This window comes from Mustelus asterias, chromosome 10 (genome assembly GCF_964213995.1).
Source record: "Mustelus asterias chromosome 10, sMusAst1.hap1.1, whole genome shotgun sequence".
In the NCBI taxonomy this organism is placed as follows: domain Eukaryota; kingdom Metazoa; phylum Chordata; class Chondrichthyes; order Carcharhiniformes; family Triakidae; genus Mustelus; species Mustelus asterias.
In genome coordinates, this window is record NC_135810.1 from 32178524 (window position 1) to 32205785 (window position 27262).

Consider the following 27262-nt stretch of genomic DNA (forward strand, 5'->3'; position numbering starts at 1 on the left):
AGCTGCAGTGCATTATCATTTTTTAATGAGTCTTTGAGAGGAGCCGCCTTACCTTTGAGGGCAGTTATATCAAACAGTTGGGAATCTAAAGGGTTTCCTGTCACACAAGAACTGAATTAACTTTTTGCCATGGAAGGTCTTTAACTTATCCTTCTGTCACCCTGACAGGTTTCTCAGGATATCATTTAAGTTCCTATAACTGTGGGGGAAAAAAGCCTAAAGCTTTCAGATGTGTTTGACATTTCAATTTGAGACGAGTCATAGAATAATTCCCCAGAACGTTTTCCTTTAATGTCTTTTCAGTTTCAATTACAATGGAATTTTAGTAACCTGCTGATAGTATAAATCATAGTTTCCCCCTTTTTACTGTGTTCAGAATGTGCTGTTATTTCTAAATATGCAGATCATAATGTGTAGCAATCCTGTGGGGTTACCATTGACCAGAAACTCAACTGGACTCACCACATAAACACAGTGGCTACAAGAGCAGGTCAGAGGCTAGGAATACTGCAGCGAGTAACTCGCCTCCTGACCCCCCCCAAAACCTATCCACCATCTACAAGGCACAAGTCAGGAGTGTGATGGAATACTCCCCACTTACCTGGATGGGTGCAGCTTGACACTATCCAGGACAAAGCAACCCACTTGATTGGCACCACATCTATAAACATTCAATCCCTCCACTACCGACTCTCAGTTGCACTATTTACAAGATGCACTGCAGCAATTCACCAAAGATCCTTAGGTAATGCCTTCCAAACCCACGACCACTTCCATCTAGAAGGACAAGGACAGCAGATACATGGGAACACCACCACCTGCAAGTTTCCCTGCAAACCACTCAGCATCCTGACTTGGAAATATATTGGTGTTTTTCCTTCGCAGTCGCTGGGACAAAATCCTGGAATTCCCTTCCTAACGGCATTGTGAGTCAACCCGCAGCACGTGGACTGCAGCGATTCAAGAAGGCAGCTCACCACCTTCTCAAGGGCAACTAGGAATGGGCAATAAATGCTGGCCATCTAGCGATGCCCATGTCCCACGAATGAATAAAAAAAATCATAGGAAAAGGAAGGTGGTTGATTCTCTTTTCATATCATAAAGCATAACCTTTTTTTCTGTTTAAATTACTAAATTATTACTATTCAATAAAAACTTGCATTTCTATAACATCCTGATCATAGTAACATATCTCAAAGTGTTTTGTTATCAAACAGAATTTGATACTGAGCCATAAAGTAGATATTCAGACAAGAGCTTGGTCACTGCGGTAGGTTTTAAGAAATGTCTTAAAGAAGCAGCGAGGCAGAGAGGTTATGAGAGGAATTTCAGGGTTTAGCACCTAAACAATTGAAGGTATGAAATACAGTGGGCGGTGTTTAAATTGGCCAGAATTTTACGCAGAGTTGCAGAGATCTTGGAAGGTGGTAGGGCTGGAGTAGGTTACAGAAACAGAAGGGGCAAGGTCATTGAGGAATATAAAAACAACGATAAGATATTAAAAATTAAAGCATTGACAGATTGGGGGCTGGATTATATGTTGAGGGCAGACTCCCCACACCTCAGCATAAATGTCGTGTGCGAGCTCACCTCCACTTGGCCACCTCACCCTGCTTTAATTTTATGGCCAACGAGCCTTTAATTATTCTGAGATGGGAACTTAGAAGAGGAAATCCCACCTCATAAAGCTGCCAACCAACCGAAGGCCTGCAGCTCTGCAGTACCTAGAGTGCCACCCAGATCAGTGGCTAATGTTGGTACTGCAGGAGGCCTGGGAAGAAGGGAAAACATAGATGCCTTGGAATCCAGGTAAGTTTGGGATTGCACTCGGGGGCATGTTGGACAAAGCAGGAGTAAGTGTGAAGGTAGAGATGGTGAACTGTGGAGACGGTCCACTGATTTGTACTGAGGACCCAGAAAGGAGGCACCTTGCCCCTTTTCACTGGCCAACAGCCCGAATGGGCAAACATGCCAGTCTGCACTTTAGGTGCAGGTCTCTCTGGCCACGCATAAAATCATAATGGTGATGAGATGAGGCCTTAGGTAAGCGTTAATTGCTCACTCGAGCCGTAATTTTGCAATGCAGCTCATCTGATGCCTCCACTTCTGCTCATAAGTTTGCGGTGGGGGCAGGTAAGCCAGCAGTGGGTATGCTGCTGACAGCACAGCACTCTATTTTATCGGCCTATCCCATCCATCCCATGGGTGGCTTGTAAAACCCAGCCCAACATAAATCAGACAACATTAGGGTTGTCATTTTGTACTGAGTTTGGGCACAACTTGTCAACCATCCACTGAGATGCATATGGTTGCAAACTATCTCTGCAGCAACAAGCACTGAATACAGACTGACATATTACAAAGAGGAAAAGATTATCACAATAATATGTCATATGTGAAAATGTTCTTGATGTTTGATAATGTAGCATCCTTCAAAACAACACCAATTTGACTATTGTAATAATTTTGCCCTCATTGATAACATGGGTTGCATCTGGTTAATATTCATTTCATGCACAAAATCTCACTGATTGTAAAATGTTATTCCTAAAACCAAAGGATGTTATAAGTAAAAAGAAAATGGCTAATGGGAAGCAAAGTGCCATTTGTTTAAACCCAAAAGCTGATAAAAGGTTAAGTCAGTCAACTGGGAAAAGTGCTCCAGGAAGATTGAATTGTGGATCTGACATCGTTGTGATTGATTGGTTAGCTTTGTTGTGGTTTAACTATCGATCTGTTGTTCAAAAATAGGGATCATGAATATCAGAAGTGTTCAAAGCACCACCTCCCCAACATTTAGTAAAGCCAGCACCCAGTCTAGAACTGAGCAGTCCAGGTTCCTCACAGCCTGTCATAACAAGGAGGTAGAAAGCACGTTGCAGTAAGCCTCAGTTCTCAGTGTAAACATGAGCCAACATTCAGGTTCCTGTTCCCTGTGCAGTAATTCCAGGTAAAAACAATCATCAGATTAACTCTAATACTATTTAAACTTGTCCCCACTGAGTGGGGAAATGGAGGGGCATTGTTAGCCTGAGTAGACCATAACCCAGCATGATCTTGTGCTTCGCGAGAAAGACAAAGAAAATGAGATATTTTTAAAAACTATTCAGAGCAGAGAGATAAGTAAGTGGGGAATATAATTAAAAGTATGAAAATACTGTGGATTTAATAAATGCTATTTATCACTTTGTAGTGTCAGATTAAACACCTTTTCCTTATGAGTCTAGCTCACCCAAAAGATTTCGGCAGCATGATGGCACAGTCGTTACGACTGCTGCCTCACAGCACCAGCGTTTGATTCTGGGAATGGGTGACTGTGTGGAGTTTGCACGTTCCCCCTGCCATGTCTGCATGGGTTTGCTCCAGGTGCTCTAGTTTCCTCCCACAATCCAAAAATATGCAGAGTTAGGTGGATTGGCCATGCTAAACTGCTCTTTAGTGTCAAAAGATGGTAAGTTAGGTGGATGAGACACAATAAATGTGTGGGGTTACCGGGATAGGGCGGAGGGAATAGTCTGGGTGAAATGCTCTTTCGGACAGTTGGTGCAGACTCAATGGGCCAAATGGCCTCTTTCTGCACTGGAGGGATTCTGTGGTTTTATGGCATACTTTGGCTGCAGGTGAGCTTTCTTTAGATTGGCAGATTTCTCTAAAATGCACAGTTCAAACTTCTGTTACGTTCACTGCTCTATGAATTATTAATAGCTTTGTATTGTGTGTTTTCTTAAATTAAACTTTCTGACAAAATAAGCCATACTGTTTGAGGAAGACATTTAAAAACACTTGATGGCTCATCCACACTGTTGGGACCTTACAGCATTTCTCCTATATTGACTCGATCTCACATTTCTCTTTGATCCTTCAGGCAATTCTGTGGTAGAATGTAAGTGTTAAGCTCAAGCAAGAATTCAGTGTTATTAGATATATAGGCAAGCATTGATTTTTTTTTTAAACTCACATTTGTATCATGACTTTCACCACTACCTGAAGTTGCAAAGCACTTTGCAACTGATGAAGTATTTTTCAAAGTATTGTCATTGTTGCAAACAACCAACCAATTTGCCCGCAGAAAATGCCACAACACAGCATCTTCAGATAAAAATTCATAATAGAGGAAAAACCCATGCGCACTCACGTAATGTGTTCCTCGTGTCAGTGATATTATTATCTTTTCTGACTGCAACATAATATGCTGGCTATCAAATGAGCTGTGCCTTTGCAATGCTTTCAGTATCGGCTTGTGTCTATACATGCCGATAATCTAGAAAAACATCTGAGTTCTTAAAAGAGCATAATAAAACAAAGGATGCCAACTCAAAGAAGGAAACATTAGGAACACTGGAACAGCAGTAAGCCATTCATCCCATCCCACCGCATTAATCTTTGTGTCATTGGCAAACTTGGATATAGGGCGTGATCTTCCCACCCGCTGCGCTGCTCGAGTAGCTAAGCAGGCCGGGAAATGTCGGGGGGAGGGCTGAAGCAGGAATCGGTCACGACATTCCCGGGCCATTGTTTATAGCGTAATCAGTCGGGAAACAGCGTGAGGCTGATTACAATATTGAAATCCTGATTTGAATGTCATTAGCGATCCCAGGACAGTATCGTCTGGCCTTGCTAATGTTTCCGACCCTGTTGGGGGTGGTTCCATGTGCGGGGATTAAAGCTGATCCCTAGCAATGGATCAAGTGTGATGGCCTCGCTGGTGGGGACAGAGGCCATTGAGGGTCCCCCTGGGAGTTTGGGGCAGGAGGGGGTGCCCCTTGGGCAGTGCTAGCCTGGCATCCTGGCAGTGCCCAATGCAGTGCCAAGGGGCAGGCCAATCGGTGATGGTGAGACACCGCTGCACACTCTGCACAGCGATTGGTGGGGGAGTGATTGGTGGGGGTGATCGGGGCTGGCCATCGGGGGGGGTGGTGATTAACATCGGAGTCGGTGATCAGCGGGGGGGGGGGTTCGGGGGAGAAATCAGGAGGCAAGTGAATGGGGTGGGGGTGGAGGGGTTGGAGAAGACATCGAGAGGCCGGCGATGGGGGGGGCCAGTGCGATCACCTACTGGGAGATTGGCGCAAGAGCAGTGGCCTGCTTAGCGCGCTGATGCCGGCCTCTCGGGAGGGATTAGGCCCTCCCACCGGTGTGAATCCCCCAGCACACTCTGTGAAGTACAATCAGGTGCGTGTCCAGTGGCGGAGAGGATCCTCATTGGAGCCAGGGAGGAATGGAAAATAGCCACATATTTAGTTCCGTTAGACTCTTGTTTGTGTATATCTCTTTACTGTTGGTAATAAATCCTTTTATATTTCAAGCCACAATGAGTCACCTTCAATTTATTATACTGATGACAAGGAAATCTTCGGCACTGCAAGTGCACTTTGATCCAACCAAGCCAGTGGTAGTTACCAGTGATGCATCACCATATGGAGTGGGAGCAATCTTGGATGTCTAATGGAATCAAAATGCCAATTGCCTTTGCACCAAGAACATTATCAGATGCAGACAAAAGGATAGATAAAGTTTGGCAGTCATTTATGCTGTGAAGAAGTTTCATCAATATATTTATGAATGACATTTCACAATAATATCAGATCACAAACTGGTGTTAGGTTTATTCAGAGAGGATATTCAGAGAATGCCGCCAATTACCTCTGCAAGGGTATAGAGATGAACTCTATTGTTAGCAGCATACGGTTATACATTCCAGCATCGCCTGGGAACATCAAATGCTGATGCATTCAGCCATTTGCCTTTGCCACAGACAGCATCATCACCACTGGTTCCACAAGAGATATTGCTGGCGCTGCACCTGATAGAGACTTTGGTGGTCTCAGCTAAACGCATAAACACCGAGACCAAAAGAGACCCAGTGTTACCAAAAGTTAAGAAGATGGTGATGCAAGGATGGTGATTTAACAAGTCAGAGCTGCTGAAACCTTACCAACAAAGAAGAGCGGAGATAACGTGAGGATGGCATATTATTGTGAGGGGGCTCTTGTTATACCACCCAGTGTCAGTCAGACCCTGAGCAAAAATACATATAGACTTTGCAGGACCATTTTGAGCCATATGTTTCTTATATTAATGGATTCGCATTCTAAATGGTTGGATGTCCAATTGATAAAGTTCACAACTGCCACCTTTGACAAATTGAGGAAGATTTTTGCCATCCTTGGCATACCAGACGTCTTAGTGTCAGACAAAGGCACATCATTTGGGGGAGACGGTGGCATAGTGGTTTTGTCGCTGGACCCATAATCCAGAGACCCAGGATAATGCTCTGGGGACCTGGGTTCGAATTCCACCATGACAGTTGGTGAAATTTGAATTCAATGAAAATCTGAAATTAAAAGTGTAATAATGTCCACAAAACCATTGTCGATTGTTGTAAAATCTCATCTGGTTCACTAATGTCCTTTAGGGAAGGGAATCTGCTGGTCTGGCCTACGTGTGACTCCAGACCCACAGCAATGTGGTTGACTCTTAAATGTCCTCAGGGAAGGACAATAAATGCTTATTTCTCTTGCTTGATTGTTCCCTATCTTTCTCAGTTAGATACACTGGCTGGAATCTTAATTGCATGCTTAAGGTTCTGCCACGAAGATCAAATATACAAGCATATGTGCGTGAATGGCAGGCCTACGGAGGAGATTTTACCAGCAGTGACCAATTAAGATGGTGCATTAGTACTGCCGTCCCACTAATGATAACAGCCTGCCTGTCCGAGCTGCCAGCCCAGTCAGAGGGCCAGCTGCTTGTGGAGTGCCACTGCTGAGACTGCAAGGGGAAGGAGAGGGCTCCTGTATCTTGAGGCAGCAGTGAATGGCTAGGAAGACATTTTGTTAATATGCTGGGGCCAGGCAGGCAGACTGTGGTACCAGAGGGGTGAATCCTCGAGCAGTGGTATTGGGGAGCCATTGCTGCCAGAGATCTCTTCAAGGGCCAGCGGGCATCCAGAAAGGATTGTTCTGATACAGGTAAAATGCTGGAAGTAGTGGGGGTGGGGGGGCGGGGGGAGGGAGGGGGGGTGTTGGAAAATAGCTACTAATTGGGTAATTAATTGGATTAATTGGTCACCTGCTAACTGCACAGAATTTGACAAGATCTCCCATCGGGATGTATAATTTTGATATTTATTTAATTGCACCAGCAGCCTTCTCTGATAAAAGTCTTCCGGAATTAAATAGTATTTTGCGACTTATAAATAATTTCAGATAGTAAAATTGGAATTTCAAACAGCTTTTCTTTTTCATTTTTAAATAACATAAGATGGTGATCAAATCATGAACAGAATAACCTCAGCTCAGATACAAATATGTGGCAGTGGTTCTTGGACCCAGCCCTTTGGGAGTCTCATAACTGATTTCTTTACTAAACAGGCAGCCAATAGGGCGAGCTGCCTTTTATGGAGTGAGGCTGAAGGTGGTGCTTGCAGAGGTGAAGAGTGTGCTGTCAGTTTCCTGAAGTGAGTGTTTAAGTGAAATGACGTTTGAAATGAAAAAGAAATCAAAGGACACAGAAGGCTCATTTCACATCTGCTATAATCTGCGCAGCACTGCACCACGTGGATTCAATTAGTTGATTTTCAAAAATTCATAAATAAGTCGTGTCAATTGATATTTCAAAGTCACATATTTGGGGAAGAAGTGGGAATTTGCCATAAAATGCTCATCTCTAAGATTGCCATATCTCTACTCTCTCTCACTCTGGTAGCCCTGCAAAAGCAGGAGGATATTACCATGGAGTACACCTCATAGTGAGAACCTGTGGGTGAAGATTTTTGACATGGGAAGGCTGTTGTACTGCTGCTCCTAAAATTACAATTGGTGATTTTACCAGATGAGCACTTTGCACACAGATACCAAATTCCTCTTCTCTGATATTTTTGGAAAAACATTCACCTTTTCAACTGAGCAACTCCTCCATTTAAATGACAGAGAAAAAAATATGTGTGAGTTTGCTAAGTGATAATGTGCTGACATTGCCACCAGCAATTCCAAACCTCAATATGCTTTTTAAATCTTCCTGGGTTTATCAACTGTGGTTTCTTGCACCATGTGGTGTGTTGTTAAAATATACTCAGTAGGAAGATCCCAGATTCCATCCATGACCAAAATGTATTTTCATAATTAATGTTAGAAAAATCATTTAGCTCATGCAATCTGTTGTGTCACACTATGCTTGATTCGGATTCTGTGCAATGCATTTCACTAATGCTTAACTATTATTCTTATAATAGTCCGTGGTTCTTGGTTTATAAATTAGAGAATGCTTGAAGATGGAGGTTATTTTAATCCTAACTATATACAGTTCTATACATATTTCAGAACCGAAGCACGTTGGATACTGAACTATGAATTGCATCTTTGTAGCAAACAGAATAGATGTAAAATAGATCTGTTTGGCTAAAATGGTCTATAGGGATGTTATGAATGTCAAAACTCTGTCTTAGATGAATAGTCACATTACATGTAACTGATGGGTAGTCTTCAGACTATTGAACTATCTGTTTACATTCAATACTTGTAACAACAAGGGGATATGCATGGCACCAGTAGACATTGATGTATCTGTGTAGTCTATTACATGAACAGCTAATTTTATAAATTGAAAGACATAGAATGGCACCACGCTCTGCATAGTAGGGTGGTGAAATGTGGATTCCTACCTGAGGTCCTTAGTACAGTCAGTCACTGATTGATTGTCGAGTCACACTGAGCAGAATGCCAGTTGTTTTTCCACGTGAGGAGAAATTGAAGGAAAGATTCATTCAGGTTATTTCAGTAATTCACTGAAGTGCAGGATTAGTGAAGATATGAAGCCGCATTGAATGCTCCAGCCCTTTGACCATGGGTAGTAAATGACAGAGTGGAAGAAGGGAAGTGATGTTAAATGATTAAACAAACAACTTGAAAAAGGTAACAAAATAAATGTTCAATTAAGATAAGTACATTTGTTAATTGGCTACCAATATTTTTAATCTACTGATGAATAAACATACAAATAGAAATGTTTCTGGTTTTACGGAATGTTGATCTTTGAGCCATTGCCAAATATGTATCAGTCAATTTTTCTCCTGTCCTTTGGTGTTAGAACCCTTTGGTAGCTGAGCTCAGTATCACTGAGGTCAAACAATGTGGTGGTTGGAGGTCAGTCATCTCAGCGGGACAATGCTGCAGGTGTTCCTCAGGTTAGTGTTCTAGGATCAACCATCTTCAGCTGCTTCATCATGAGGTCAGAAGTGGGGATGTTGGCTGATGATTATGCAATGTCCAGCACCATTCACAACTCCTCAGATACTGAAGCAGTCCATGTTCATAGGCAGCAAGACCTTTGCAGCCTTGGGTTGATAAGTGATAAGTAACAAGCACACCACACAAGTGCCAGACAATGGCCATCATGAACGAGAGAGAATCTAACCATCACCCCTTGACATTCATTGGCATTATCATCACTGAATCCCACTATCAACATCCTGGGGGTTACCACTGACTCGAATTTGACTTGGAGCAGCCATATAAATACTGTGGCTACAAGAGCAGATCAGAGGCTGGGAACTCTGTGGTGAGTAGCTAACCTTCTGACTCCCCAAAGCCTGTCCATCATCTTGAAGGCACAAGTCCGGAGTATTCTTCACTTGCTTGGATGGGTGCAGCTCCAACAACACTCAGGAAGCTGGACACCAGCTAGCACAAAGCAGTCCACTTGATTGGCACTCCATCCACCACTTTAAACATTCATTCCCTCCTCCACTAATGCCCAGTAGCACCAGTGTATACCATCTACAAGATACACTGCAGCTGCTCATCAAGGCTCCTTCAACAGCACCTTTCGAACCCACAACTCTCCCACCTTGAAGGACAAAAGCAGCAGAAGCATAGTAACATCACCATTTTCAAGTTCCTTTCCAAGCCACACACCGTTCTGACTGAGAACTATATCACCATTCCTTCACTGGAATCTTGGAACTCGCTTCCTAACAGCAGTGTGATGTTCCTACAACACACGGACTGCAGTGATTCAGGAAGATGACTCACCACCACCTTCTTGAGAACATTTGCTAGGATTTGTTGATGTCATACTCAGTCAAAGTGCCTTGATGTCAAGGGGAGTCACTCCTACCTCACGTCGAGTTCAGCTCTTTTTGTCCATGTTTGGATCAAGGCTGTGATGGAGTTGGGAGATTAGTGATCCTGATGAAACATAAACTGAGTGCCAGTAAGCTGGTTGGGCAGCATGGTGGCACAGTAGTTAGCACTGCTGTTTCACAGCGTCAGGGTCCCGGGTTCAGTTCTGACCTTGGGTGACTGTCTGTGTGGAGTTTGTATGTTCTCCCCATGTGTGCGTGGTTTCCTCCAGATGTTCTGGTTTCCTCCACACTCCAAAGATGTGTGAGTTAGGTTGATTGGCCATGCTAAATTGCCCCTTAGTTGAGGGGATACGTGGGGTTATGGGGAGAGGGCTTGGGTGGGATTGGTGTCGGTACAGGCTTGATGGACCGAATGACCTCCTTCTGCACTGTTGGGATGCTATGATTCTATAATTAAGGATGGGCAATAATTGCTGGCCTAGTCAGTAGTGCCCACATCATAAAACAAATAAATAAAAGAGTTATTCTGTGGATGGTGCTAAATAATGCTACTATGACAATGGTTTATATTTCCAGCCTCCACTAAAATAGCTGCTCTGAAGTGACTGATGAAAATTAGCTCAGAGAATCTGAGCTACAGAGGAGAATGTCAATCTGAGTTGTTGCTCCAGATGATCCCTGCTGAAAGAGCACACGTCAACCTTACAGCAGGTCAGGATCAGATTTGTTTGTGATGCTTTTGTTGTCAAGCAGTCAGCCAAAACTCACTGTTCAACCACAAAGTGGGAAGTTTTAACCTGAAACTAAATGGTTTGGTCAGGTGAAGGGTGGGGGGATGTGGATGAAAACCATTAAAATAATTTTCCAGCCCAAACTGGCCTCCAACCACCCACTTCCAACTTTGAGACCGGATGTTGGACAGGCAGCTAATCTGCTCTATAGAGGTGGATTGGCACGTTAAATATAAAATGAGGCTGTAGACTTCATTGCCTTTCACCTTTTTAACTTCAACTCTGCTCAGTCGGGTTTGTGAGAATCTGGAAGCCCAACTCTGTTTCACTGCGGTGAGGACTTGGCATATCGAGAAAATAAATACCACTTACCACCTTCATCCAGTGTGTCTGTCTGTGGAATCTGTATAATCGGGCAATTCACCACCAGCCCAACATTCCCTGTGAGACTCCGATCCCAATAGCACTGATCCCAAAATCCAGGCCCAAATCGGGCCTCCAATTCACTTAGTCAAATCTTTGATTCCTTTCCATCCCAACCTTCCTATCTCTCCTCACTCTCTCCAGGCTTACTCTCTCCTCTCCAATCCCCTCTACCACCAGAACCTGAGATTGACACCCCACCCAATTGAACCCCTACCCAAGCTCCAGTCCCCCCTTCCCTCCCCAAGATCACCACATCAATCAGACTAGTGTTAAAAGTGTGTTGTGTTTGTTTGTTGCAGGGGGATTTGGGGGATGGGGGGATGGCGGGTGATGTGGCGGCTTCTCGATTCCCCCATGACTTTTAGACCCTCCTGCAGGTCAGGTCAGCAAAGCTTCAACTCAAAATATTGACCATTTGAATGAGGTACAAAAGAGCAACCAGTTTTTTTGGCAGCATATCCTTTCAGCTAGGTTTATTATGCACTCAGAAATAAACTAGTCATCCTTAGTGCCAGCAGTATTTAGCAATATATGGTAGCAGGGAGGCAGGATTTCTGTGGCGTACTGTTGGTAGGAACAAGAATATCATCATCAAGCTAAAGGAATGCTCCAGTGTTTACTCTGACTTTATGCTATCACTTTGTGTTGAAGTTAGGCATTGATTATTTGCCCACTTATCACTTCAGTTGGCAACTAGTACTTACTATTCTTCCTCATCCTATCATCGCATGTTTACGAATTTTAGTGCAGTGATAATGATATACACTAATAGCAGAGGATCAGTTCCTAGTGATGTCGCAATGTGTTTTCCGGTGTGCTTAATGTTCTTTTCTCTGTCAATGGAATGGGTGCAATATGGAATGGATTGCCAAATAACTAGAAATTGGAAATTAGGAACCAGCTGACATGAACCATTAATATCCTGAGATGTGTGGGGTTATTTCCTGTCTGTCACAATAATATTCAGCAGCAGCCACCTGTCAATCAGTGTAACTTCCCTTTCAGAGAGACAGCCTTCCTTTAAGAACAGAAATTGGTTATATCGTGTGGCTCCCTGCTGAGTTCAGAGGCAAGCAAAATTATGACAGCTCAGTCCGGGGTGGGGGGAATCATTAAAAGGAGGAGGCACCATCAGTGTTGCTTCTTCAACTGGTAATAACATATGCTGGTTGCAAAACTTGATTGTCATGCCTTGCTCAAAGTACAGAAGAATTTTTGTGAGATAATCCGAACGTTTACAGTGCATGAGTACATTGATACTGATCAAAATCACAGAAGTATCTTTGTGGTAATTGTCCCTCTAAGGATCGCACTGCAGAATAAAGGGGTCACATGACTCAGGGAATCAATTGGTGAGCAGGGCTTCATCTTGGGAGCTGATTGCAGCCAAGAGGCTGAGAACCCCTGTATAGGTTCTATCCTGTAAATAAATGAGTTGTGTTTTCCCCAAACTGGTTAATAGTAAATCGGGCTGCCAAGTTGGATAAATATCCAATTCTGAAAATTGAAGTCCTGTGTACAAATCTAGCTGGCAGTCAAACTTATACAAATCTATGAGTCATGCGTATCAGCAACTCAAATTAGGTGACGCTTCCCGAAGTTATGTTATGATAAACATACACAAAGGGTTGTTCCAATATATGCACCTACCTTTTGGCGTGTCTTCAGCGTGTACAATTTTCCAGAGGAGAATGGAGAATCTGCTGCAGCAGCTGCCACGAATTTTGGTGTATCTTGATGTTATTCTTATAACTGGATTAACAGAGCTAAGCATCTAGCAAACTTTGAGGAGGTGCTGAAGAGATTTCAAGAGACTGGAGTTAAATTCAAGAATGAGAAATGTGCTTTTCAAGCCACTGAGGTAATCTACCTGGGTACTGTGATGCACAAGGCTTACATCCCATGGAAGACAAAGTACAGGCCATAAAGAAGGCTCTGCCCCCCAAAAATACATCTGAGCTCAAGTCATTTTTGGGAATGGTAAATTACTATGGGCATTTTATTTACCAAATTTGTTGACGTTATTGGCCTCCTTGCACATTCTGCTAAAGAAACATCAGTGTTGGTCTCAGAAGACTCTGCAGAAAGAAGCTTTCAACAAAGTAAAACAATGCTGCATTCTTTGAACTTGTTACTACATTTTGACCTGATAAAGGAACAGGTGTTGACCTGTGATGCCTCTCAGTATTGCATTAGTATGGACTTGTCCTATTAAATACGTGGGGTAATGGGCATAGGGCCTGTGTGGGATTGTTGCTGGTGCAGGCTTGATGGGGCGAATGGCCTCCTTCTGCACGAGGGATTATCTGATCTATGAGATGGACAATGGATCTGAAAGGCCAATAGGCTATGTCTCAAGAACCCTCTCAGAGGCCAAAAAAGGATACTCAAATTGGGAAAGAATGATTATCAATAGTTTTTGATGTCACGAAATTCCATCAGTACCTACATAGTAGGCATTTTACCATCATTTTTGACCACAAACCACTCTTGGGTCTTTTCAAAGAAGACAAGGCTATTCCGCCAATCATGTTGGTAAGAACTCAATGTAATTCTTTCTGCCTACGTATATACATTCAAGCAGCAGCCTGGAACAGACATAGTGAATGAAGATGTACTTAGCTGCCTATCTTTACAAGAAAGTGCTACAGCTACCCCAGTACCACAGGAAATTGTCACGGTGTTAAATCCTTTGGACTTATTGCCTGTCTCGGTGAATCAAATCAGCTACCAAACCAGTCAGCATCCGCTTCTGTTCAAAGTGAGACACAAGATAATTACAGGTTGAGCCAATGAGCCAGTTTCTGAAGAAATGAAACCATTTGTTACCTGGAAGGATGAATTGAGTTGTCAGGATGGCATCGTACTCTGGGGAGCAAGAGTAGTCATCTCTGTACCGGGCAGAGAGCTGCTTCTAATGGAATTACACAGTGCTCAACCAGGCATCTCAAAAATTAAGATGCTCACCAGAGGTTATTTGTGGTCGCCTGGCATTGATGCCAACACCAAGAGCCAAGTCAAGCACTGTGAACAGTGCCAGTTGCAGCAAAGGTTGCATGCTGCAGTCCCACTGCACCCTTCAGAAGGGCCAGGCGGCCATGGATACAATTCCATATTGATTATGTTGGCCCACTCATGGGCACAATGTTTCTGCTCATTGTTGACGCACATTCTAAGTGGATGGACTTTTTTGAGATGAAGTCTCCAACATTGCATGCTACCATCGAAAGATTACACCAATGGTTTTCCACCCACGGAATACCTGAAGTCATAAAGTCTGACAATGGAACCGTATTCATAAGTGCTGAGTTTCAAAATTTCACCACTATCAGTGGTATAAAGCACATCAGAATTGTGCCTTACCACCCAACGAGCTATCCAAACTTTAATGTCTGCCCTAAAGAAGCAGTCAGGAAGAATGCTCAGAATCTCACGCTTCCTTCTTGGCTACTGGACCACTGCACATGCAACAATGGGAGGCACGGCAGCAGAGTTATTAATGAACCCTGTCATCTCACAACAAGATAGCCTCACGTTTCCAAATTTGCCAGGGAGGGCAGAGGCCAGTGAAAGCAGTCAGAAGGCAAGTCATGATTCATGTCAGTCATTTATGGTGGATGATGCCGTGTACGTGAGGAATTTTGGTAGTGGGTCGAGTTGGGTCCCGGGAGTTGTTGTCTCTAAAACTGGATCCCTGTCTTTTCAACTGGACATAGGAGGAAGGATTGTCTGAAAGCATATAGGTCATTTGAGAAAAAGAGAGGTGCTCCAGCAGCCAGTCTTTCCATCAGGAAATGTTGCCGACCGTTTTAGCACTGAAGTACCTGGTCATCCTGTGGCATGCACAACTGATGTTTCCTTGGCAACAGATAGAAGTGAACTGCCTGTACTTGAGAGGCGCCTCTCATTATGATTTTGGCTGACAGCAATGCTGTGGAAGCACCACCATCTCAGCCCCCATCCCCCAGACAGACGAGTTATGCCGCTCCACAAGGTTTTGGAAAACCCCCTGAAAGACTTAATTTATGTGCTGAATGTTTAATTATCTGGGATTGTGTAAATTGAGCATTCACATTTATTTAAAAGTAAAAGAGCCTCGATGTGATTCTCGCCACCATGGACCCTCCAAACCTGTGACTCGCCAAAAGTTGCTGATGTGGTGATTGTCCCTTTAAGGATCAACGTGCAGAATGAGGGTCACATGACCTAGAGAACAATCAGGGAGCAGGGTGAGAGACCTCCCTGGTCAGCACAGGCTTCTGCACCCAAAGTCACATTGGGAGCTGATTGCAGCCATGAGGTGCCAGCCTCTGTATGGTTCTAACTTGTAAATAAACGAGTTGTGTTTTCCTCAAACTGGTAAATGAGCATCTTTATAATCTTTCTTGGTTGTAAGCATAAAATGCAAATTTCATCCAACATTCTTTTATTTGGTGCAGTATAAAAACACATCGAATGGAGAAAGTTGGCTATAGTACAACTTAAGTGTGTATGTTTAATGATGGAAAATATAGATACGTAAGTCAAAAAGGAAACCAAAAGCAATTTTCTTTTTGCATTAGTCAGTACTTCAGTCCACTAAAAATGGCATGACCTCCCTGTTTTAATGATTTACTGATTTTGTTTTGTCTAAAAGGTCAAACAGTCAATGAGAAGTTAATTTCACTTCAGTCTAAGTCACTTGCTATAACACTGATTCAGTCTAGTATTACACGAAATAAAGGGTGTTACAGCCATACCAATCAGGAGATATTACCTGGCTTAATTTGCACCGAATCAGGAATTTAGTCCTTAGCATAGGTATCAACAAATATATATCTCAGTATGCAATCTTGAAAACCCAAATATCTGGAGCAAAAGGGCAAAATGATGAACACTTACTGATGCATTGTGTTATGAATGTTCTATTACCGAAATGATTTAAATTAGTTTAATTCATTGTTATGATTTCTGGGTGTTCAAGTGGTCTTCTTTTGCTATGCAGATTATAATTTGCAGTTTTTACAGGACCAGCCTGTTTTAGTGATTTAATAACAGTTCCCTTGCATTATATTGTATCTATTCTATATTCTGACTGCAGAAATTCACCCATGCAGGGCCAGGAAGATAAATCACGTATCCTGGTGCTTCTGCTATTTATGGACTCTTCATTCCACTGCCCGCCCCCCTTTTAAACATTCCCCTCACATACTTCCAGTGCCCAGAATTACAAAACATATTCACAGCGGGGTCAAACTGTTTTCAATAGGGTTAGCAAAACTTCTCGGCTTTTTTACTCAGTGCCTTTATTTATAAAACCCATGGAAGGCTTCGGTTTCTGTATGATACATTGTATAACCATGGCTTTGTTAGAAAATTATACACATCTCGGTCATTCATATTCTGCAGCTACTTCTGCTTATACAATCCTGGCTCCTGTTAGTGCTCGCTTCGACAGCATATTTACTAAAATTGGAACGATACAGAGAAGATTAGCATGGCTCCTGCATCAGGATGGCACGCAAATTCGTGAAGTGTCCCATATCTTACTCTTTCAAAACATTTCAGCTTCTTTAACCTGGCCCTGTGCAATATTTGGACAGTACTTAGCTGCTTGGAGGTTGTCTGCAGCTGCTTGTGGTCACAGCTGCAGGCAACTTAAAAAGTAGCTAAGTGCTTTCAGTTCCTCTTTTGTGTAAACGCTGTGGTTTGGAACAAGGAGAGGGGGTAATTGAGATGGATTCAGCTGTGAAGGGAAAGATCAACAAACAAAGCTGACTGCATGCGTTTAAAAACTACTAAGCTGTCAGTCAAAGGAGAGATAAAAGGATTGAACTGAAATTCAAGCTTTTCAAAGGCTTTGAGCTTTCAGTGAAGGCTCAGAGATCTGCAATAAATGGTGTGCTAAAAGAATGGGGCTGAATGTGCATCTGTGGAGAAGGGACCCTCCCTCCCCCTAGTGAAAGTGGCTGACTTCTGTCTGTCAGGGGACTTGAAAGGGTCTTCTCGTACCTGCAGCTTCTTAGAGAGAAAGGGGAATCCCTTCTACTGAACGGAGTGCTGTTGGGATTTGAAAACCTGCCAGGTGTCCAGGAGGCATGGAGAGTAAATTGAGTAGGTCACTTCAAGGTTTTTCAGTTGACAGACAGGAAGATTTTGATCAGTTAGATGCCTGAAATCACCATGCCAGGAATGATGTTTAGGTTTCCCAGGGCTCGAGGGGCAGTCTAACCACGAGACCCACATACCAGAGGAGAGTCCCATGGTCAACCCCTTGCCTCCAGCCCAAGCTCACTCAAACCCCAGGATCCGCAGCCTGGCAGTGGCAGAGGGACAAATGGGCACTGCATTTACTTCCTGGGCCCCCGCATCCCACTGTGGAGCCAACATTCTAGGTCCATGTTTGTCATGACCATCACCAAACCCCGTCCTGTGCCATCCCCACTGGGGAGGCAGGTCACATGAATGGCGGGAGGATTTTGAATTGGGCTTCAAGCCTGCTGCTAACATTTAAATCAACACTTTGGCATAATCATCAGCTTTTGGTTTGATTTGATTTGATTTATTATTGTCAAATGTATTAACATGCAATGAAAAGTATTGTTTCTTGAGCACTATACATCAAAGCATACCATTCATAGAGAAGGAAGTGAGAGACTGCAGAATGTAGTGTTATAGTCATAGCTAGGGTGTAGAGAAAGATCAACTTAATGCAAGGTAATTCCATTCAAAAGTCTGACAGCAGGGAAGAAGCTGTTCTTGAGTTGGTTGGTATGTGACCTCAGACTTTTGTATCTTTTTCCTGATGGAAGAAGGTGAAAGAGAGAATGTCGGGGGTGCGTGGGGTCCTTAATTATGCTGGCTGCTTTGCTGAGGCAGCGGGAAGTGCAGACAGAGTCAGTGGATGGGAGGCTGATTTGCGTGATGGATTGGGCTACATTCACGACCTTTTGTAGTTTCTTACAGTCTTGGGCAGAACAGGAGCCGTACCAAGCTGTGATGCAATCAGAAAGAACGCTTTCTATGGTGCATCTGTAAAAGTTGGTGAGAGTCATAGCTGATATGCCAAATTTCCTTAGTCTTCTGAGAAAGTAGAGGCGTTGGTGGGCTTTCTTAACTATATTGTCGGCATGGGGAGACCAGACAGGTTGTTGGTGATCTGGACACCTAAAAACCTGAAGCTCCTGACCCTTTCTACTTTGTCCCCATTGATGTAGACAGGGGCATGTTCTCCTTACGTTTCCTGAAGTCGATGACAATCTCCTTTGTTTTGTTGACATTGAGGGAGAGATTATTGTTGCCGCACTAGTTCACCAGATTCTCTATCTCATTCCTGTACTCTGTCTCATCACTGCTTGAGATCCAACCCACTACGGTGGTGTTGTCAGCAAACTTGAAAATCGAATTTGAGGGGAATTTGGCTGCACAGTCATAGGTGTATAAGGAGTATAGTCGGGGGCTGAGAACACAACCTTGAGGGGCACCGGTGTTGGGGATGATCGTGGAGGAGATGTTGTTGTCTCTCCTTACTGATTGTGGTCTGTGAGTTAGGAAGTTCAGGATCCAGTTGCAGAGGGAGGTGCTGAGTGCCAAACGGAGTTTGGAGATGAGTTTCATGCGAATAATGGTGTTGAAGGTTGAGCTGTAGTCAATAAATAGAAGTCTGACATAGGCTTGTCAACCAGGTGCTGCTGCCATCAGTTTTCTTTTTGGCCAGTTCCCTGTGTCTCCTCTGTAACTCCAGGATGTCTTCTGTGTTCTGCCACAGTCACGTTTAAACCTCCCGTCAAGTCCCCATTTAACTCGGCACCTCAAACGTCTCCACCGCTGCCAGCAGCCCTTCTCCAATGGAGTGGGGGGCACTTCACTCTGGCCGGCCCATAATTGGACAGCCAGCATGAAATTGCACCTTTTCGACGGTCTCTGACAGAAGCAGACAATGGGACCACTTTCGTGCATACCCGACAAACATGGAATTCAGGCATGTATGTTCATTCCCAAGTGTAAGTATGCAGTGTGCTGCATTATAGTCTGTGTAGGAGGATTAAGCTGGACTGGAGACCCAAGTCCAAAGGTTAGTGTCTCTTTCTGGGGAAAGGAGCAGAGACAAATGATCTCTCGGGTCAGGAGAGACAAAATCCCACATTGGCAGAGGGTGGGAGTGTGACATCTTATTTTTAGCAGGTGGTGGCAATGTGTCAGTGCCAAGTTCCAACACTGCTGCATGGATTTCAAAGTTTCAGGAATTTGCTGGAAGGACTGTCCAGAGTGATGCTGAACCATTAGTTGCATTGCATCACTGTGTTCGCTGCCATATACTTTGAGGATCTGTGGCAGAAGAGGACAGTCAGTGCTCTCGAACCTGCAAACTGGACAGTCACTGGTATAGAACCCGTAGACTGGACAGTACAAATCACAGATTAATTCTACAACAACCACATCTTCAAGGAGACATGAACAAAAGAACCTGAGAATGAAGCACAAATCAATGATGATTGATGTAACATACAAAGAAAGAGACATAACTGTAACAGCCAAGCCAGAAAGTCCTGAAGGGCTGCACGGTGACACAGAGCCAGGGACCCGGGTTCAATTCCGGCCTCGGGTCACTGTGTGTAGTTTGCACATTCTCCCCGTGTCTGCGTGCGTTTCCTCTGGGTGCTCCAGTTTCCTCCCACGCTCCAGAGTTGTGCAGGTTAGGTGGATTGGCCATGCTAAATTGCCCCTTAGTGTCCCAAGATCTCTAGGCTAGGGGGATTAACGGGGCAAATACGTGATTCAGCTGAGTAAGATGCTCTGTTGGAGAGTTGGTGCAGACTCGATGCACTGTAGGGATTCTATGATTCTAAAAAAAGTGCATTAACGCTGAAAGATTTCTCATTCATCTCCAAAGAAACCTTTTACTCAAAGTTCCCTTTCACCACAAGGGTGAAAAATTTGTGAGCTACAACAGTCATCTCAGCAGTATGAGTTCTGTTTGCTGAGCAAGCAATTCCTGAAAGAGTACTGTGTGATAATGGAGCCTAATTTATCTCCAGAGAGCTGAAGGAATTTTCTGAACAATATGGGTTCATCATTATCACCGCATTCCCCAAGGGGCACAATTTTATAGAAAAACACATCCAGATGGTCAAGAAAACCCTCACAAAATACCAAGAGACAAAGAGCCAAACCTTGTTTTACTGCCACTCCAATCAACACTTCCCAAGGCTGACCTGAAATTACCTGCAGAGCTACCCAATGGCAGTAAGTGCAAGGAAGATTTGCTGAAAAATAAACTTCTTCCTTGTCATTTGTAGTGGAAGACAACACTGAAGCACAGGCAGAAGGGGGTTACCACTACAAAGATGCCAAATCACTGCCTGAGTTATTGAAAGGACAAACTGTACATATACAGGATTGGATCATGAAAACCTGGAACCCAGTTTTTGGTTTTTACTTTTTGGTGAAACTAAGACTCCAAGATCATACATACATCACTGAGACCGCAACTGGTAAGTAAATGAGAAGGCACAGAGTCCATGTTCGACCTACACCTGAATGGAAAAGCAGAAAAGATCGACACCAGCAAAATCACTAATGAGCAAGACAACATTGCCAGCATCTCCAACAAATGATGCAACATCCAATAATGTCATCAGTGAGTAGCACAATATCAGGAACATCAAGCACAACTCCTATAACACCAAGAGCAACATGCACAATATCACCAATACAGCGTGCCAACTTATCACTGAGAGTGATGACTACTGAATCCATGCAGGAGGCACAACATCTCACCAGTTAAATCATACTGTGTGTAATATTTTCGAGAAAAGAAAATAAACTAGAAAAGGCTCTTGAGATGTTCACTTTAATTATAAAAGGTTATTGTTAATCTTTCTTTTAGACATAATAAAAACTATTATTGATTGGAACAGTTCTCTTGATATATGGTGATGGTGTGTTACAGAGCACTCAGGAAGTTAGAGTTGCTATAGTAACATGCATATTTACATGCATGTTGCAGACTGAGTGTAGGGTAACAAAGGTTGCAGACGACACAAAGATAAGTGGAAAAGCGAATCGTGTGGAGAGCGTAGAAGGTCTGCAGAGAGATTTGGACAGGCTGAGTGAGTGGGCGAGGATCTGGCAGATGGAGTATAACGTTGACAAATGCGAGGTTATTCACTTTGGAGGAAATAATAGCAAATTGGATTATTATCTAAATGGAAAAAAATTACAACATGCTGCTGTGCAGAGGGACCTGGGGTCCTTGTGCATGAGACGCAAAAACCCAGTCTGCAGGTGCAACCGGTGATCAAGAAGGCAAATGGGATGTTGGCCTATATCGCAAGGGGGATAAAATATAAAAGCAGAGATGTCTTGCTGCATCTGTACAGGGCATTGGTGAGGCCGCAGCTGGAATACCGTGTGCAGTATTGGTCCCCTTATTTGCGGAAGGATATATTGGCCTTGGAGGGAGTGCAGAGAAGGTTCACCAGGTTGATACCAGAGATGAGGGGTGTTGATTATGAGGAGAGACTGGGCAGATTGGGTTTGTACTCGTTGGAATTTAGAAGGCTGAGGGGGGATCTTATAGAGACCTATAAGATAATGAAGGGGCTGGATAGGGTAGAGGTGGAGAGATTCTTTCCACTTAGAAAGGAATCTAGAACTAGAGGGCACAGCCTCAAAATAAAGGGGGGTCAGTTCAGGACAGAGTTGAGGAGGAACTTCTTCTCTCAGAGGGTGGTGAATCTCTGGAATTCTCTGCCCACTGAAGTGGTGGAGGCTACCTCGTTGAATATGTTTAAATCACAGATAGATGGATTCCTGATCAGTAAGGGAATTAGGGGTTACGGGGATCAGGCGGGTAAGTGGAACTGATCCACTTCAGATCAGCCATGACCTTATTGAATGGCGGGGCAGGCTCGAGGGGCTAGATGGCCTACTCCTGCTCCTATTTCTTATGTTCTTATGTTCCTATGTTCTTATGGAGCTATGGATAATGACATTGGAGGCTCCAACTTTCTTTTCATCACATGGCTCACCAGAAACATTTCCTGCTCTTCCCCCTGCCATTAGTTGAAAAGATTTGTAGATTGAAACTCAAACTGTTTGGCTGCATTATGAACACAGTTTACTTGGCTACCAAGTCCTGGGCTGGGACTTCAAATATAGAGCTTCTGGCTCAGAAGCAAGGACACAGATTTTTTTTTAAGAAAGAGGGATGCTACATGATTACAATATGATTTAGGAACAATAAGTTCATATAAACATTAGTGCAGTAAAGTCCAGCCTTTGGCAACTTCCTTGTTCCAATTTTCACTTATCCTTAATTTGTACGTTGAACACTGCATCACCCATCGCACGAGCAATGTTTGCTTATCCATGTTTTCTTTTTCTAAGGAGGAGTCTCTGGATGCAGATTTCTTCCATTAGTCCTGGCTGTGGACATTTAATTCCCTTTTTAAGGGTACCTTCCTGACAGGGATGGGAAGCAGTGTCTGGACTGGTTGCAGCTGCTGTGCAGTTGGAACAGAAAGATTAACTTGGAATGTCCGAATCTCTCAGTCTAGAGCAGTAACGGCTCTGTTCAATTTTGAAATGTTCCACCCATTTTGTCTGCTGGTTTTGAGGTAGTTTGTTTTTTTCTTAAATGAGGATTGTCTCTTCCTAAAATTTTCAGAACATGTCTTGTATTGCTCAGAGGCTCCACCCAGTGCATATAGGCACTGTACCACAATTTGCTGCACAGTAACTACACAAACCAATGCTTATTTATTTATTTTTATTAGTGTCACAAGTAGGTTTACATTAACACTGCAATGAAGTTACTGAGAAAATCCCCTAGTCACCACTCTCTAGTGTCTGTTCGGGTACAGGGAGGGAGAATTTAACAATGCACCTAACCAGCATCACATGGACTATGGGAGGAAACCAGAGCACCCAGAGAAAACCCACCCAGACAGGGGGAGAATGTGCAGACTCCGCACAGACATGACCCAAGCCGGGAATCGAACCGGTCCCTGGCGCTGTGTGGCAGCAGTGCTAACCACTGTACCATTGTGCCGCCCTCTCTCTCGCATTGCTGGAACCTATTTCATTGACTCCCATTGGAAAGCATGTTCATTGCTTGTGATTTTGCCCCCGCAAACAATAGGACTTCACTGGATCTAGAGTTACGCTGCTGCACTACAGTGTGTGTATCGAACTAACAATGGATCAGTGTACAGCACAAGGTGTGATCTGAGAATTACATTAGTTGAAGCTTCAGGTCTGAGTTTAAAAATGTGATTATTCTGACCTTCGGGGAACCACAAGACATAACAGTACCGAACTTGACTAAACATAATAGGTATTAATAGGGCAGCATGGTGGACAGTGGTTAGTGCTACTGCCTCACAGTGTCAGGGGACCCGGATTTGATTCTGGCCTTGGGAAACTGTCTGTGTGGAGTTTGCACATTCTCCCTGTGTCTGCGTGGGTTTCCTCTGGGTGCTCCAGTTTCCTCCCACAGTCCAAAGATGTGCAGGTTAGATGGATTGGCCATGCTAAAATTGCCCCTTAGTGTCCAAAGGGTTAGGGAGATTAGTCACGGTAAATGTATGAGGCTAATGGATAAGACTGGGGGGGGCGGGGGGAACCTGGGTGAAAGGTGCCCTGTCAGGCAGGCGGTGCAGATTTGATGGGCTGAATGGGCTCCTTCTGCATTGTGAGGATTCTATGATTACGAACTAATGAGACATTTACAAATTAAAATAGTAAATATATTTACTTGCAATCAATTAATAACAAGGAACACAGAAATTTGACAAATATTATAAGTTCATTTATAAACAAATACATAGGATAAGAAAGTCCCCTATTCTGAAAAGGTTCCAGAGGAAATATCATAATTGCTTTAGCTTTGAAGGACAAAATCCTGGCTTCTGGCGAATTCAGTCACTTTCATCTTTTTATTAATCAGTGTTTCATATCAATCACATGTTACTGTCCAAGTACAACCTTTTGTTTGACCAGTAACCAGCCTTTCAAGCTCTAATAGCTAGCCTTTTCGGTATCAATTGCCACCGTTCTGTTAACTCTTTTGAACTATATATTTCAGACAGCCTTAACAATACTACATATGTTTATATGTGTGATTGCATTATGCAAGTATGATTCTAAGCAGAATCCACACAGTCCAATAATTGGATGGCTGCAAAGGTACGCAGTTCACATGTCTCCAAGTGAGCAGGTTTACTGGATATGTGTAACAAGATCATTACAAAGGAATGGCAATCCCTTCAGATACCAGAAACCTTTTTAAATTAAGTCAATAAAAAAGCCACTTTGATCTTTTGATCAGAGGACGTAGTCTAATTTTTGAGTAAATGAAACCAGCAATCTTGCTTTCCAGCAGTACTTTTGATCTGAAATTGTAATGCAATATCTACGAAGCCCTTATTGATCTCAGATCCATTGTGTAAATACTAAAAGAATGCTCTTGAAATTGACATCTAATAATCTCACTCTTAAATTAATGCCTAACTTTGGTCCTGATACATTCTGTTTGACCCTAAACTCATGAATCCCTTTGGTGCTCACACGTTATCTAAAGCTTATCTAATCTTGGTTTGATCCACATCTTCCATACATCACAGAGATCTCACTTCACCGAATCTGTCCTACTGATTTTACACTCTCTCATCAACGTGTTTTCAAAGAGCTGGGAACCTGAGTTTGACTTAACACATTCAAACTCACAACTTACCTCAGGACAGTACAGCCTTCAAAGGAATATCCGATGTTTCAGATCAACTTTGAGAGATGGATGAGTTATCAGTACATTTGTACAGCTTCAAAGAGATAAATATACATTGTCTGTTCCCAAAGATTTGTAGCTATATTGTAGTAGTCAAACTGAATTTTCAGTTTTAGTTGACATTTGAAACTTGAGAAAGTTCATCAATTAAATTTTCTAATAAAAAAATGAATCTGACAGTAAGCTCATTGTGATTTGATATTGATCAGATGATAACAGAAACAAGCAGCCAAGATACTGTATTTTAAACTCAATCAAAAACTGATAGAAGCACAAGAATAAATATTGAATCCTGAGCTGATCAGGTAACTAACCACTTGAGTGAGAATATGATGCAAATGTATAATCATGTGCTCTAAGTATATAACATGATTATTATAGTAACATTATCAATAACTGCTGTCCTAGGTGCGGAGCTATAATTCTATTGGTAACTGATTACTTTTGAATGAATCAATTACTTTTTCCAAATGTATTTTTCCCACATTTTACAGATGGAGAGATGTGGTGAAATAACTTTTCCCCCTTTTTTCCTCATCTCATAGTTCACGACAAGAAGATATGTATTTTTAGGAGTGTTTTTTGACCTATTGAATGGTATGACATTAAGAAATAGACACAAACAGGCTTTCTGGTAAGTTTACATCAAAAGAAAGGATAAATATTTATTTTTACACAACACCTGAAATGCAAACCCAACAAAAACTCCACTCCACACCCTCAAATACAAAGACATACAGGCACACAAGAATGGGTGAGTTCTAAAGATGAAGTATGCATTTAGATTACTAACTGAGTAAAAATGAATAAATTGTGTACTCTTAACTGGTCCTTTAAGATTAAAAGCATTGCAGGCCTGAAGGGCTCTCTCTCTTGGTTCTTTGAAGAAAATGGAAGTTGGAATTTTCTGGATTTTTCTTGCACAATTGTGGCTAAGCTTCTGTAGAAAATAAATATAGTCGTGCAGGTGAAAGCAAATTAATTATTTTTCTCATTGCTTGAATTGACTGTTTATCTGAGGCAGAGTTCCTTCCTCTTTGCTGGGTAATGATCTCTCTCACCCCTCTGCCCTTGCTGCTAACCTCTATGGTTCCCCTCCCCCCCATGGTCTCCACCCCATGAAATCCCCCTGCCCCCATAACAGTAATTACCTTTTTACTGGGTCACTCTGCAATCTTGGGGCTCTGGGTGTTGTTCCAGCAGCAACCACAATCACCTCCATGGCACATTTGAGTGCAAGAGCTGCTGGCCTCTGACCTTGGCAGATAAGACATCGTGGACAATTCTCTGACCTCGCTGTGCCTGGCGCAGATCGCCCGGTTCCGAAGAATAGTGTGTGGGCCAAAAATCAGTTTTGTGCCTGGTGTCAAACAGTTTGCGATCCTCCAGGCCCCTTTCTAATGGCACAGATGATTGCAGTGGGGAGTGCGCCCGAGAGACTGGGTCACTCAGTTATTCTCGCTGTTATGGCACTTAGTCGTTTTTTGGGAGAATTCTGTCTATCGTATCCTGAGGTCCTGAGTCAGGAGGAAGCTTGTCGCTGTCTTCTTAATTGCTTGATGGGCAGAAGATATGACGGAACTTCCTCCTCAAAATCACCCCAACAGAGACACCTGCTGAAAACAGAAGATTCCAGCCATTGTCGGTCCAGAAACCACAAACAAGTCATCCAACTTCCCATTTTGAGAGAGGAAAGTGTCAATTATTCCAGGATGCTTCCTTTAAAAAATATAAAGTTCACTGTTCAATTATCTTTGTGCATCTGTAAGTTCTCCTCTGTTCTCCTTCTTCTGGGTTTACATAATGTGCACTAGATCAATGCAGCAAATGGAAACTGGTGAAGTTGGCAAGGTTTGATTTGATTTGATTTATTATTGTCACATGTATTAGTATACAGTGAAAAGTATTGTTTCTTGCGCGCTATACAGACAAAGCATACCGTACATAGGGAAGGAAAGGGGAGAGTGCAGAATGAAGTGTTACAGTCATAGCTAGGGTGTAGAGAAAGATAACTTAATGCAAGGTAGGTCTTTTCAAAAGTCTGATGGCAGCAGGGAAGAAGCTGTTTCTGAGTCAGTTGGTACGTGTCCTCAGACTTTTGTATCTTTTTCCATATGGAAGAAGGTGGAAGAGAGAATGTCCGGGGTGCGCGGGGTCCTTAATTATGCTGGCTGCTTTTCCAAGGCAGCGGGACACGTAGACAGTATCAATGGGTGGGAGGCTGGTTTCAGTGATAGACTGGGCTTCGTTCAC

General features: G+C 43.1%; 1 protein-coding gene and 1 non-coding gene across 3 annotated transcripts in view; both read left to right on the plus strand.

The window, feature by feature from the left end:
• Window positions 1-27262, plus strand: part of gpc6a (glypican 6a) — a 1457751-nt gene that overhangs the window by 588570 nt on the left and 841919 nt on the right. The window lies entirely within an intron of this gene.
• On the plus strand, window positions 16663-16769 carry LOC144500145 (U6 spliceosomal RNA). Its single transcript, XR_013498933.1, has one exon. It is a non-coding gene; the product is annotated as a U6 spliceosomal RNA (small nuclear RNA).